The sequence below is a fragment of the Schistocerca gregaria genome, chromosome 6, assembly GCF_023897955.1.
Source record: "Schistocerca gregaria isolate iqSchGreg1 chromosome 6, iqSchGreg1.2, whole genome shotgun sequence".
Classification (NCBI taxonomy): Eukaryota; Metazoa; Arthropoda; class Insecta; order Orthoptera; family Acrididae; genus Schistocerca; species Schistocerca gregaria.
In genome coordinates, this window is record NC_064925.1 from 534826268 (window position 1) to 534839776 (window position 13509).

The following is a 13509-nucleotide window of genomic DNA, read 5'->3' on the forward strand; positions in this document are numbered from 1 at the left end:
TAAAATTATTAGTTAATGCCACAGCGTCTCTCGCTATAACTGCAAGAGCACTTAGCCTTGAAAATATACGAACCACGAAGGGAGCAGAACAGCTATCAGCTTAACGTTAGCGGGCAGTTATTAGGGAGAATGGGCGCCACGCACCTAGTTAGGCAGACTAAGCACCAATTCTACAGTCTATAGTATATATTCAACGATAGCCCTGCTGTTTCGCTCTCGCTGTGAAATAAGCTTATTAAAGGGGTAGCGCGCGGGAAGTAGACGGGTAGCGACAAAGTCCAGCTAGTAGGGACCAGATTAATTTAGAGCCACTTTGTCGTTTCTGCATCTGTACTACGTATTAGCAAGGGACTGATAATTAGTCGTGTCTTGTACCCGAATTTTGTGACACCTCACGCATAACATTAATACACTACTGGCTATTAAAATTGCTACACCAAGAATAAATGCAGATGATAAACGGGTATTCATTGGGCAAGTATATTATACTAGAACTGACATGTGACTACATTTTCACGCAATTTGGGTGCATAGATCCTGAGAAATCAGTACCCAGAACAACCACCTCTGGCCGTATTAACGGCCTTGATACGCCTTGGCATTGAGTCAAACAGAGCTTGGTTGGCGTGTACAGGTACAGCTGCCCATGCAGCTTCAACACGATACCACAGTTCATCAAGAGTAGTGATTGAAGTATTGTGACGAGCCAGTTGCTCGGCCACCATTGACCAGACGTCTTCAGTTGGTGAGAGATCTGCAGAACGTACTGGCCAGGGCAACAGTCGAACATTTTCTGTATCCACAAAGGCCCGTACAGAACCTGCAACATGCGGGCTGCATTATCCTGTTGAAACTTAGGGTTTCGCAGGGATCGAATGAAGGGTAGAACCACGGGTCGTAACACATCTGAAATGTAACTTCCACTGTTCAAAGTGCCGTCAATGCGAACGTGACCGAGACGTGTAACCAATGGCGCCCCATACCATCACGCCGAGTGATACGCCAGTACGGCGATTACGAATATCCGCTTCCAACGTGCATTCACCGTGATGTCGCCAAACACGGATGCGACCATCATGAAGCTATAAACAGAACCTAGATTCATCCTAAAGAATGTTTTGCCATTCGTGCACCCAGGTTCGTCGTTGAGTACACCATCGCAGGCGCTCCTGTCTGTGATGCAGCGTCAAGGGTAACCGCAGCCATGGTCTCAAAGCTGATAGTCCATGCTGCTGCAAACGTCGTCGAACTGTTCGTGCAGATGTTTGTTGCCTTGCAAACGTCCCCATCTGTTGACTCAGGGATCGAGATGTGGCTGCAGGATTCGTTACAGCCATGCGGATAAGATGCCTGTCATCTCGATTGCTAGTGATACGAAGCCGTTGGGACCCAGCACAGCGTTCCATATTACCCTTCTGAACCCACCGATTCCAAATTCTGCTAACAGTCATTGGATCTCGACCAACGCGAGCAGCAATGTCGCGATACGATAAACCGCAATTGCGATGGCTACAATCCGACCTTTATCAAAGTCACAAACGTGGTGGTACGCATATCTCCTGCTTACACGAGGCATCTCCACAACGTTTCAACAATCAACGCTGGTCAGCTATTGTTTGCGTATGAGAAATCGGTTGGAAACTGTCCTCATGTCAGCACGTTGTAGGTGTTGCCACTGGCGCCAACCTTGTGTGACTGCTCTGAAAAGCTGATCATTTGCGTATCACAGTATCTTCTTCCTGTGAGTTAATTGTCGCGTCTGTAGCACGTCATCTTCGTGGTGTAGCAGTTTTAGTAGCCAGTAGTGTATCTTGTTGACACTTTCTTTTGACAGCCATTTAAGAAATGTCTTTCCATCATGTTTAAGAACTTTATCATAAACCAAGCATGCACTGTAGAAATACTCCATCCACACGTTAGACGGTTGTCGGGAGATAGTAATCTACCACGAGAAGTTGGAATTTAGGAGATATAACACAGAAAATTAGTCTTAAATAAATATAAGCTCTGCCACGCAGGTATTTACACATTCCTCGCTCGAACGTTATGAAAATGGATAAAGAATCAAGACCTGATACTTTAAACAAATGATCAGTTGGACAACCATGTAGTCGAGAAATAATCACAAACAGCAGCAATTCTAGCAAGAGCGCGGCTAGGAGGCATTATCATTTACCCGCCTTGAAGTTGTTGCATTTTGAGTTTAGGATCTGGGACTATCGTCATTTAGATATTTTCGCAATCAGAAACAATTTCACACACAGTGAAGACTTACTTGCTACTTGTCACATTACGTTCGTGTAATAAGTGCGAAAGAGCAAGACGTCTCTATTCTGATGCTATTTCAGAAGATTGAAAGGGGGTTGAAAATTGTTAGTACCTCGGAAAGTACTGTATTAACTCAGAAATTAACATTTTAGCGGAGTTCAAGCACGCGGCCTGCCTCTGAGGAGGTCAAGTCACGACTCGTGTTTGAAAGCACGCCAACTCCTTAGGAGGCACCCTTAAATACTCCTACGAACACTTGCGCGCCATGGTTACGCCACACATTCTCAGTGTTGGAAATGAGTCATGGCACAGTACATTTAATATAGGGAATCACCTTTAGATTTCGCTCGCCGTTACCTACTTAAGTCTATTATTGAAATAAATATTTATAGCCTGCAGTGTCGATAAACTAATTGGACTACGTTCTCGCGTCAGTTTTATATCAAATCATCCAAAATCAGTCATATTACCGAAGATTTACACATGTGACCAACATTCTAGAACAATCTCGTTATCTTCTGATATTCCGTGAGAAGGACACATCCAACTCATTTGCGACAACGTCAACTGCAGAAGCTTTGTCATCCGCAGCGAATTACCGGCTTCTACATTAAACCTTTTTACGTATACTGCAATAGGTCAGTTCAGGTGCTCTCTCCCATTTGAATAAGGAAATCTAAGGCGAGATCTATGTTACGAAATATTAGTTTTATCACGGTAACTTACGGATAGCATGATTTATTTTCTCATCGTTAAATGACCTTAAAGGTTGTTGTAATGAAAAGATATTAGTGATTTTAAATTTAAAATAAAAGACAATTGAGAGAGAGAGGGGGGAGGGACAATTAATGTACTACTGTGTAACGAAGTTGCTTTGTTTGCAATTCTCAGAATATACATGTTAGTCAACAGTCTACTAAACGGCTTGATGCGGCTTGCCACGGATTTCTCCCCTGTGCCAGCCTCTTCATCTCAGAGTAGTACTTCTAACCTCCGTCTTCAATTATTTACTGGATGTATTCCAATCTCTGTCTTCTTCTACAGTTTTTGCCCTCTACAGCTCCCTATAACACCGTGGAAGTAATTTCCTGATGTGTGACGAGGGCCTCCCATCGGGTAGACCGTCCGCCTGGTGCAAGTTTTTCGATTTGACGCCACTTCGGCGACTTGCGTGTCGATGGGCATGGAATGATGATGACAACGCAACACCCAGTTCCTGAGCGGAGAAAATGTCCGACCCAGCCGGGAATCGAACCGGGCCCTTTGGATTGACAGTCGGTCGCGCTGACCACTCAGCTACCGGGGACGGACTCCCGATGTGTTAATACATGTCCTATCATCCTGTCCCTTCTCCTTGTCAGTGTCTTCCACATACTCCTTTCTTCTCCGATTCTGCGCTGAACCTCCTCATTCCTTACCCAATCAGTCCACATAATTTTCAACATTCGTCTGCAGCACCACATCTAAAATGCATCGGTTGTCTTCTGCTTCGGTTTTCCCATAGTCCATGTTTCACTACCATACAATTCTGTGCTCCAAACGTACATTCTCAGAAATTTCTTCGTCAAATTAATGCCTGCGTTTGATACTAGTAGACTTCTATTGGACAAGAATGCCCTTTTTGCCAGTGCTAATCTGCTTTTGACGTACTCCTTGTGCCGAGCGTCATTGGGTATTTGACTGTCTAGATTGTAGAATTACGTTAACTTTATTTACGTCGTGGCTATAAATCATGACGTTAAGTTTCTCGCTGTTCTCATTTCTGCTACTTCTCATTACAGTAGTCTTTCTTCGATTTACTCTCATTTCATATTCCGCACTCATTCCATTCAGCAGATCATGTAGTTCTTCTTCACTGTAGCAATGTCATCAGGCAATCATGTCTCTGATAGCCTTTCACCTTCAATTTCAATTCCACTCCCAAACCTTATTTCCATCATTGCTTCTTCGATGTTTCCCTGTCTTACACTCTTTTTCATTTGAGTACTTCGTTCTTTGTCGTCTACTCTTATCATTCTCTCTTGACTCTTGTACATATTGTATATTACCCGTCTCTTTGTGTATCTTACCCCTATTTTTCTCAGACTTTCGAATCGTACCATTTTACATTGCCGAACAATTTTTCTAGATCTACAAATCCTATGAAAGTGTCTTGGTTTTTCTTTAGTCGTGTATCCATTGTCAACCGGAACGTCAAAATTGCCCCACTGGTGCCTTTACCTCTGCAGAAGCCAAACTAATCATCATTTTATCCGTTCTTTCGTATATTACACTTGTAAGCAGCTTGTATGCATGAGCTATTAAGTTGATTGTGCGATAACTCTCGCAGTTGTCAGCTCTTGCATTCTTCGGAATTGTGTGGATGATATTTTTCCGAAAGTCAGACGGTATATTGCCAGACTCTTACATTTTACACACCATCGTGAATAGTCGTTTTGTTGCCACTTCACCCAATGATTTTAGAAATTCTGATGTATTGTTGTCTATCCCTTCTGCGTTATTTGATTTTAAGTTCTCCAAAGCTCTCTTAAATTCTGATTCTAATACTGGATCCCCTATTGCATTCCCATCGAATCCTGTTTCTTCTTCTATCAAATCAGTCAAATATTCCCCCTCAAAGAGGCCTCCAATGTACTCTTTCCACTTATCCACTCTCTCCTCTGCAGTTAACAGTGGAATTCCTGTTGCATTCTTAATGTTGTCACCCTTGCTTTTAATTTCACCGAGGGCGGTTTTGACTTTCCTGTATACTGAGTCAGTTCCTTGGAGAGTCTTTTTTTTTTTTAGATTTCTTCAAATTTCTCCTGCAGCCATTTCGTCTTAGCTACCCTGCATTTCCTATTTATTTCATTCCCCAGCGACTTACGACTTATATTTCTGTATTTCCCTAAACATTCTTGTACTTCCTTCTCTCATCGATCAAGTGAACTACTTCTTCTGTGGCCCATGACTTTCCCACAGTTAGCTTCTTTGTATCTGTGTTTTCCTTTCCAACTTCCGTGATTGCCCTTTTTTAGATATGTCCATTTCTCTTCAACTTTACTGCCTACTGAGCTATTCCTCATTCCTGTGTCTATGGAAATGCGCGTCTGGTGTCATTGGTCGGGAGTCCCCTTACGGGGCAGGTCTGGCCGCCTTGGTGCAGGTCTTATTACATTCGACGCCACATTGGAAGACCTGCACTCCGGATGGGGATGAAATGATGATGAAGACAACACAAGACCCAGTCCCTGAGCGGAGAAAATCCCCGACCAAACCGGGAATCGAACCCGGGCCCCTGAGGACGGCAGGACGTCACGCTGACCACTCAGCTATTGGGGAGGACAGTCTTAAAGGACTTGACGCGAATCTCGTCATCCCTTAGTACTTCTGTATCCCACTTCTTTGCGTATTAGTTCTTCCTGACTAGTCTCTTAAACTTCATTCTTCTCTTCGTCAGTACTACAGTGGGATCTGAGGCTATATCTGCTCCTGGGTATGCCTTACATTCAAGAATCTGATTTCGGAATCTTTGCATGAGCATGATGTTACTTAACTGAAATCTTGCCATATCATCCGGCCTTTCACAAGTCTATCTGAACCCTGAGGAAGACAACTTATGCGGAAAGAAGAGATCGACCCCTAGGAGAGTGTAGGAGGGAATGGGACATGTTTTTCGCATCAGTGGACATAAACAATGTTAAAAAATTATGTATTTTGTTGCATAGGGTAAACATTTGATAACGTGTATACCGCGTAGCTGCTTCTGTACCACGATCCATAGATGCACGTGAGCTCTTATGCAGCGCAGTTATGGCTGACAGCTGGTCTGATGTGTGTGTGTGAAATCTTATGGGACTTAACTGCTAAGGTCATCAGTCCCTAAGCTTACACACTACTTAACCTAAATTATCGTAAGGACAAACACACACACACACCCATGCCCGAGGGAGGACTCGAACCTCCGCCGGGATCAGCCGCACAATCCATAACTGCAGCGCCCGAGACCGCTCGGCTAATCCCGCGCGGCGCTGGTCTGATAATTATAGGTAATAAGGACCAGCTATTTTTATCCTAGCAGTGCGTTTCCGAATTCTTTCTGCTTCTGTTGTCATACCTACTTGATAAGGACTCCAAATACTGGAACAACACTCTAGAATTTGTAGCAGTAGCGTCTCGTGTCCGATTAACCCTGACAGATGCAGTGCATTTTGCTGGAAAAATTCCATCCAAGTTCCCTAATACTGGTTCACGTCATCGTCCCATTTCAGATAACTTTTTAGCATTACCCATAGTTATTCGTATGATTTTCATGTTCAAAAAAGTTCATAACATACTTGTAACCATAAACTGCCAGGTTACTTCCCTTTGTCGTTCTGTGATGACTGAAAGGTAGAAAAGAGGTACGTCCAGAAGGGAAGGTATGGAGGAGAGTGAGGTCATGAGTCATGTCCGAATATGCATATTGCAAGTTGAAAGCGAGTTCTGGGTGATCGGTCCAGCACAGTGTTTTAAGCTATCAAAAATGGCTCTGAGCACTTTGTGACTTAACTTCTGAGGTCATCAGTCACCTAGAACTTACAACTAATTAAACCTAACTAACCTAAGGACATCACACACATCCATGCCCGAGGCAGGATTCGAACCTGCGACCGTAGCGGTCGCTCGCCTCCAGACTGTGTCGCCCATAACCGCACGGCCACTCCAGCCGGCTTTAAGCTATCAGTAAGTTTCGAAAGTGCTCGTTGTTTCCCATTTGTCACGAAAAAAAATAAGAAAACCAGGAGTGCACCGTGGGGACCCACTGCCAGCACAGAACTGAGCGGGTGCAAGTTTGCTGGCGCGTTCACTACAGTATTGGCTGTATTGGACTGGTAAACTTTTTCTGCAAAGCGGAGTCGGTTCGACTTAACTTCCAGTGTAAATGCGAACTCTCTTTCTCACTTCATTGCTTCATATACATATTAAACTCCCCTTTACGAAATCATTCCTGCATAGCCTTTCTGAATTTTAAGAGTTTTGCCGTTAGTTCTTTCCTAGATTCTCAAAGACTCTCACAGGAAGAGTTTCCTTTGATTTTGTGCTCATTAATGTCAAGTGTGACATACGACCAGCATGTCTCAAGTGTGCCTGAATAAAAAAAAAAAAAAAAAAAAAAGGCTCTGAGCACTATGGGACTTAACAGCTGAGGTCATCAGTCCCCTGGAACTTAAACTACTTAACTATCTACTTAAACCTAACTAACCTAAGGACATCATACACACCCATGCCCGAGGCAGGATTCGATCCTGCTACCGTAGTGGTCGCGCGGTTCCAGACTGTAGTGCCTAGAACCGCTCGGCCACTCCTGCCGGCGCCTGAATAACATCTCGAACCCTTTTCCCACTTATCTATATGGCCGTCGGTGCTGCTACACAATAAATCACAATACCACTTATCTATCTATTTCCAAATACACACCTCTTGATGTTATGAATGAGCTCCTCTCCAGCTCGTGGAGGCCCAAGGGATGACCAAGCGAGGTGATGCAGCGGTTAGCACACTGGACTTGCATTCGGCAGGTTGACGGTTTGAACCCGTGTCCTGCCACCATTTAGGTTTCCCGTGATTTCCCTAAAATCGCTTCAGGTAAATCCTGGGATGGTTCCTGTGAAAAGGCACGTCTAGCTTCCTTTCCAATCCTTCCGTACTCTGATGGGCCGATGACCTTGCTGTTTGGTCCCCTCTCCCGAATAAACCCACCCAAGGGATGTCTACATGCCGCCGTGTCATCTTTTGCCTCTTGGCACCATGCACACACAATATAAAGGGAAAGTGTCAGCATAGCTCTCCCGGCCATTGGGTATTTAGCTAACTTTCCAAGTCTTGGAATGACTCGGCCAAGTAACTCCTCTATTGGCATCGCAAGACTGATTTTACTCCGCACCAGTCCCCTCACAAGGGAAAAATCCTTGACAGAACCGGGAATCGAACCCAGATTCTCTGCATGCCAGCCATCTACACTAACTACTGAGCTACTGAAGCGGGTATAAAATTACGGAACAACAATGAAATTCGTAATATCTGATAACAATACCTCTTACTTTTATCGTCCGACAATTCTGGCTCCTCAGGGTAGGTGCTGGCGCAAATCGATAGAAAGATCGTGAATGCGTTTGCTGCCTAGGCGGCAGACAGTATCACAATATTAAAATAATATTGACTTTAAAGAAAAGAACGACCATACTGGAAATCAGTCGGAGAAATTACTTGTAATGATATTTTTTGTCCAAAGATGATTTTTATGTATGTTCGGCGCCTTTTTACATTGAAATGTCTAAACTACAGTTGTTTTCATCATTCAAGTAACAGTCATTGACATTAATCATTCAAATCCTTAGACATCAGTTAAAACTGATCAGAAACGGTCCCGCTTTAGTAAAATCATTAACGGTACCTGCTGATTTGAACACACACAAAATTACAGTTGCAGGAGTGGGAATGTTACACGCTGTAATAGTGCATTTTCTTAATGTAATTGGTTGTCGAGTCACGATACAAAGTAAGAGAACCAAAATACGATAGGACAGTATGATGGTGGAAACGACCACTTATGACCGACACACGCCACGCTAACAAACATTACGTATCTAGCTCACCGAATTTCGGAAGTGTAACTGTTTATTATCTTAGTTTATAGTCACGGTCAATGAAAGATTTAATGGAAAGGAGCTGAATGACATTCGCAAATTCTATCCTGAAAACTAGTATTCTGTTTTTCGAAGTGGGCTTTCATCTGTTACTTTCATTCTTGGGAGGGGAGGAAAAATAAAGAAGGAAGGAGTAAAGATGGCGCTGACAAATGTTATAAGCCACAGCAAGGGCTAGGTCAGAAATGTGAAACAACGGGCTCATATATTTGCAGTATCCATAAACATTTCGCGTGAAACAAAAACATTTAATAACAATAAAAATGAAACCATTTTTAAAAAAGGAGAAATATTTTCAGAAGTACAGCTCGCACTTAATTTAAGAGCACGAGAATTAAAAGTAAGCTGGCAGCAAATTCGCAATGATTGAGAAAGGTCAAGGAATTATGGTACTGCAAGTCAAATGCAGTACACCGTATTCTTGATTGGTACACTGGAAGACAAAGAGAGTGCAAGAAGGGTGCCGTACTACGAAAGAGTTATTGGAATGGGACGGAAGTCGGTTGATGTGATGTGCATGTAGAGACAACAAATAATTACAGATTTAGAAAAAATTAACAATTTATTCAACAAAAAGAGCTTCACAAATTGAGCATGTCAATAAGGTGTTGGTCCATCTATGGCCTTTATGCAGGCAGTTACTCAACTTGGCAATGATTGACAAAGAAATGTTCAAATATGTGTGAAATCTTATGGGATTTACCTGTTAAGGTCATCAGTCCCTAAGCTTACACACTACTTAACCTAAACTATCCTAAGGTCAAATACACACACCCATGCACGAGGGAAGACTCGAACCTCCGCCGAGATCAGTCGCACAGTCCATGACTGCAGCGCCCTAGACCGCTCGGCTAATCCCGCGGGGCTTTGATTGACAGAGCTGTTGGATGTCGTACTGTAGGATATCGTGCCACATTCTGTCCAGCTGGTTCGTTAGATCGTCAAACTCCCGAACTTGGTGGAGGATGCCGCCAACAATGCTCCAAACGTTCCCAAATGGGGAGAGATCTGGCCATCTTGCTGGTCAATGTAAGGTAGAGCAAGCACAGAGACAACCAGGTGAAACTCGCGCCTTGTGCGCTTCATGAAAAGCAGACCCAGGATGACTTACCATCAAAGACTACGAAACTGGGCCTAAAATATCGTCAACGTGTCGCTGTCCTGTAAGCATGACGCAGATGACAACCTGAGGGTCCTGCACCTCAGAGCATCACAGCTGCTGACAGAGCCATATGGCGGACTGCCGTCAGATTGGTACCCCACCACCGTCGGGGGCGACACCAAACACGTCGTAGCTGGTTATCGGGACTCAGTTCGAAATGGTTGAAATGGATCTGATCACTATGGGACTTAATATCTGAAGTCATTAGTTCCCTAGAACTTAGAACTACTTAAACCTAACTAACGTAAGGACATCACACACATCCATGCCCGAGGCAGGATTCTAAACTGCGACCGTAGCTATTACGCGGTTCCAGACTGAAGCGTCTAGAACTGCTCAGCCCCACCGGCCGGCCACTCAGCTCGAAGCGGGATTTATCACTGAATACTACTATACTCCATACTTCCAGAGCGTAGACGACTTGCGATGTTGTTGCATTTATTGAAGCATCTGCTCTGCACTGATGGTGTCAGTTCGTCTCTGGAATGTAGGGGTCTACTTTCAAGGTCTCATTTAGAAAGGTTATGTTCTGTGCTGACAATATATCTTGTGGCTTCACTTGCCAATACAACATAGTTTTGTAGATTTATGACAGTCATTTCAGAGACCTTAGCGGGAAGAGGCAAGGTAGTACCTGCTACGGCGGATCACTGATTAACATTCCTCTACCTCGTAGCTGAATCCCTGTCATACCTCTTAGCTTCCCTTGCTCAGCTTACTGTCACCATTTCAGGATAACATACCGAGTAAACTCAATGCATGGCCTCTGTTTGAAAATACGTTTATTGCGACAACACTTCCCTCTGACACTCGGCTGCTTCTGTCTTACCTCAAAACAACTGTGCTACACATCCTAATTACTACTCTGAACCATCCTAGATGGGCAGGCTGTAAGCGCTTCTCCTTACATCGTCAGATAATTAAGAACAGTGAATCATACTGCTTGCCCTTTCGAAACTGCAAAATAAGGAATTAATAGACACGCTCATAACATCACCTGAATATGCTTCCCTCTCTGTTTCAAAAAAGCGCTACCCGAAGCAAATAGCTTGACGATATACTACGTTCTATCACTATAGTTTAGAACATGTTAACAAAGAAAAAAGGATCCCTGACAACAACAAAATAAACATGCAGTATAATCTGAAAGTAGCAAAACAGTGACATTGTAGCTGCTAAACTGTCAAATTACTGTCATAAGAAATTAATTACTACCTTAATATAGCAAATATAGAACGACAGTCAAAATACAGTTACCATGATGTTACATCTATGACAATCCATCTGCACAATACATACGTAATTAGTAATCCCTGGTCAACTTTTTGCTATAACGCTAAAATGTTAATGGAAGTAATATGTGCCGCATTGTACTGCAGGTCACTTGATAATATGTCTACAATTACGGTGATGACAGCCAGTGATGGCTTAAGTGCAAATGAACTTCAAGCTCGAACTCTGAATAGGAATTGGCGAGTTGCTCCGGGTAATGACGTTAATGAGCTAGGGAATTACATCAGTAGTGTGTAGTATACGCTGAGAATTTCGGTTTGGCGGGACGTGTGCTAGGGTACTCTGTGCCGTTATGCTGACCTCTGTGTCTGGCTGGCTTAGTGGTCAGAACACCTGGGTTCGAATACCGATCTGGCATAAATTTGCACCTTGCCCCATTGACATAAACCAAAGCCCACAGGCAGGTAATGTCCTTAATTACCTTCTGTCTTGACTCGATAATGTCAGTTCAGACGAAACAGGTGTGCAGCGAAAATTTAAAAAAATGAAAATTAACACCAAACCGCAACGAATCTGGACACCATTTACAAAGAAATGGCTAATATCTGCTCAGACACCAGACAAAATGTGCCTTACGAATCTTTGGGGAGCTCTCTGTATACAAGGTGGTCCATTGATCGTGAGTGGGCCAAATACCTCACGAAATAAGCATCAAACGAAAAAAACTCCAAAGAACGACACTCGTCTAGCATGAGGGGGAACCAGATGGCGCTATGGTTGGCCCGGTAGATGGCGCTGTCATAGGTCAAACGGATATCAGCTGCGTTGTTTTTTTTAATAGGAACCCCCATTTTTTATTACATATTCGTGTAGTACGTAAAGAAATATGAATGTTTTAATTGGAACACATTTTTCGCTTTGTGATAGATGGCGCTGTAATAGTCACAAACATATGGCTCACAATTTTAGACGAACAGATGGTAACAGGTAGGTTTTTTCAATTAAAATACAGAACGTAGAAACGTTTGAACATTTTATTTCGGTCGTTCCAAAGTTATACATGTTCCTTTGTGAACTTATCATTTCTGAGATCGCATGCGGTTACAGCGTGATTACCTGTAAATACCACATTAATGCAACAAATGCTCAAAATAATGTCCGTCAACCTCAATGCATTTGGCAATACGTGTAAGGACATTGCTCTCAACCGTTATTAGTTCTCCTTCCGGAATGACTGCACATGCATTGACAATGCGCTGACGCATGTTGTCAGGCGTTGTCGGTGACCATGATAGCAAATATCCTTCAACTTTCCCCACAGAAAGAAATCCGCCAGTGCGGACGGTATTTGCTTCGTGATACATCACCCGTGTTAAAATGGACAGTTTACATATTGCGGAAAAGGTCGATATCGTGTTGATCTATGACTATTTTGATCAAAATGTCCAACTGGAGTGTGCTATGTATGCTGCTCGGTATCCTGGACATCATCCAAGTGTCCAGACCGTTCGCCGTATAGTTACGTTATTTAAGGAAACAGGAAGTGTTCAGCCACATGTGGAACGTCAACCACGACCTGCAACAAATGATGATGCCCAAGTAGGTGTTTTAGCTGCTGTCTCGGCTAATCAGCACATCAGTGGCAGACAAACTGCGTGTCAACCGAGAATCTGAGAAACGTCGGTGTTGAGAATGCTACATCAACATCGATTGCACCGGTAACATATTTCTATGCACCAGGAATTGCATGGAGACGACTTTTTACGTCGTGTACAGCTCAGCTACTGGGCACAAAAGAAATTGCTGGGCGATGACAGACGTTTTGCACGCGTTCTATTTAGGGACGAAGCGTCATTCACCAACGTAAACCGGCAACGGAAAATCCATGATGGCTGCGGGTTAATGTATGGTGCGGCATAATGGGAGGAAGGATAATTGGCCCCCATTTTACCGATGGCTACCACAATGGTTCAATGTATGCTGATTTCCTACGAAATGTTCTACCGATGTTACTAAAAGATGTTTCACTGCATGAAGGAATGGCGATGTACTTCCACCATGATGGATGTCCATCACATAACTCGCGTGCGGTTGAAGCGGTATTAAATAGCATATTTCATGACAGGTGGATTGGTCGTCGAAGCACTACACGATGACCCGCAAGTTCACCGGACTTGA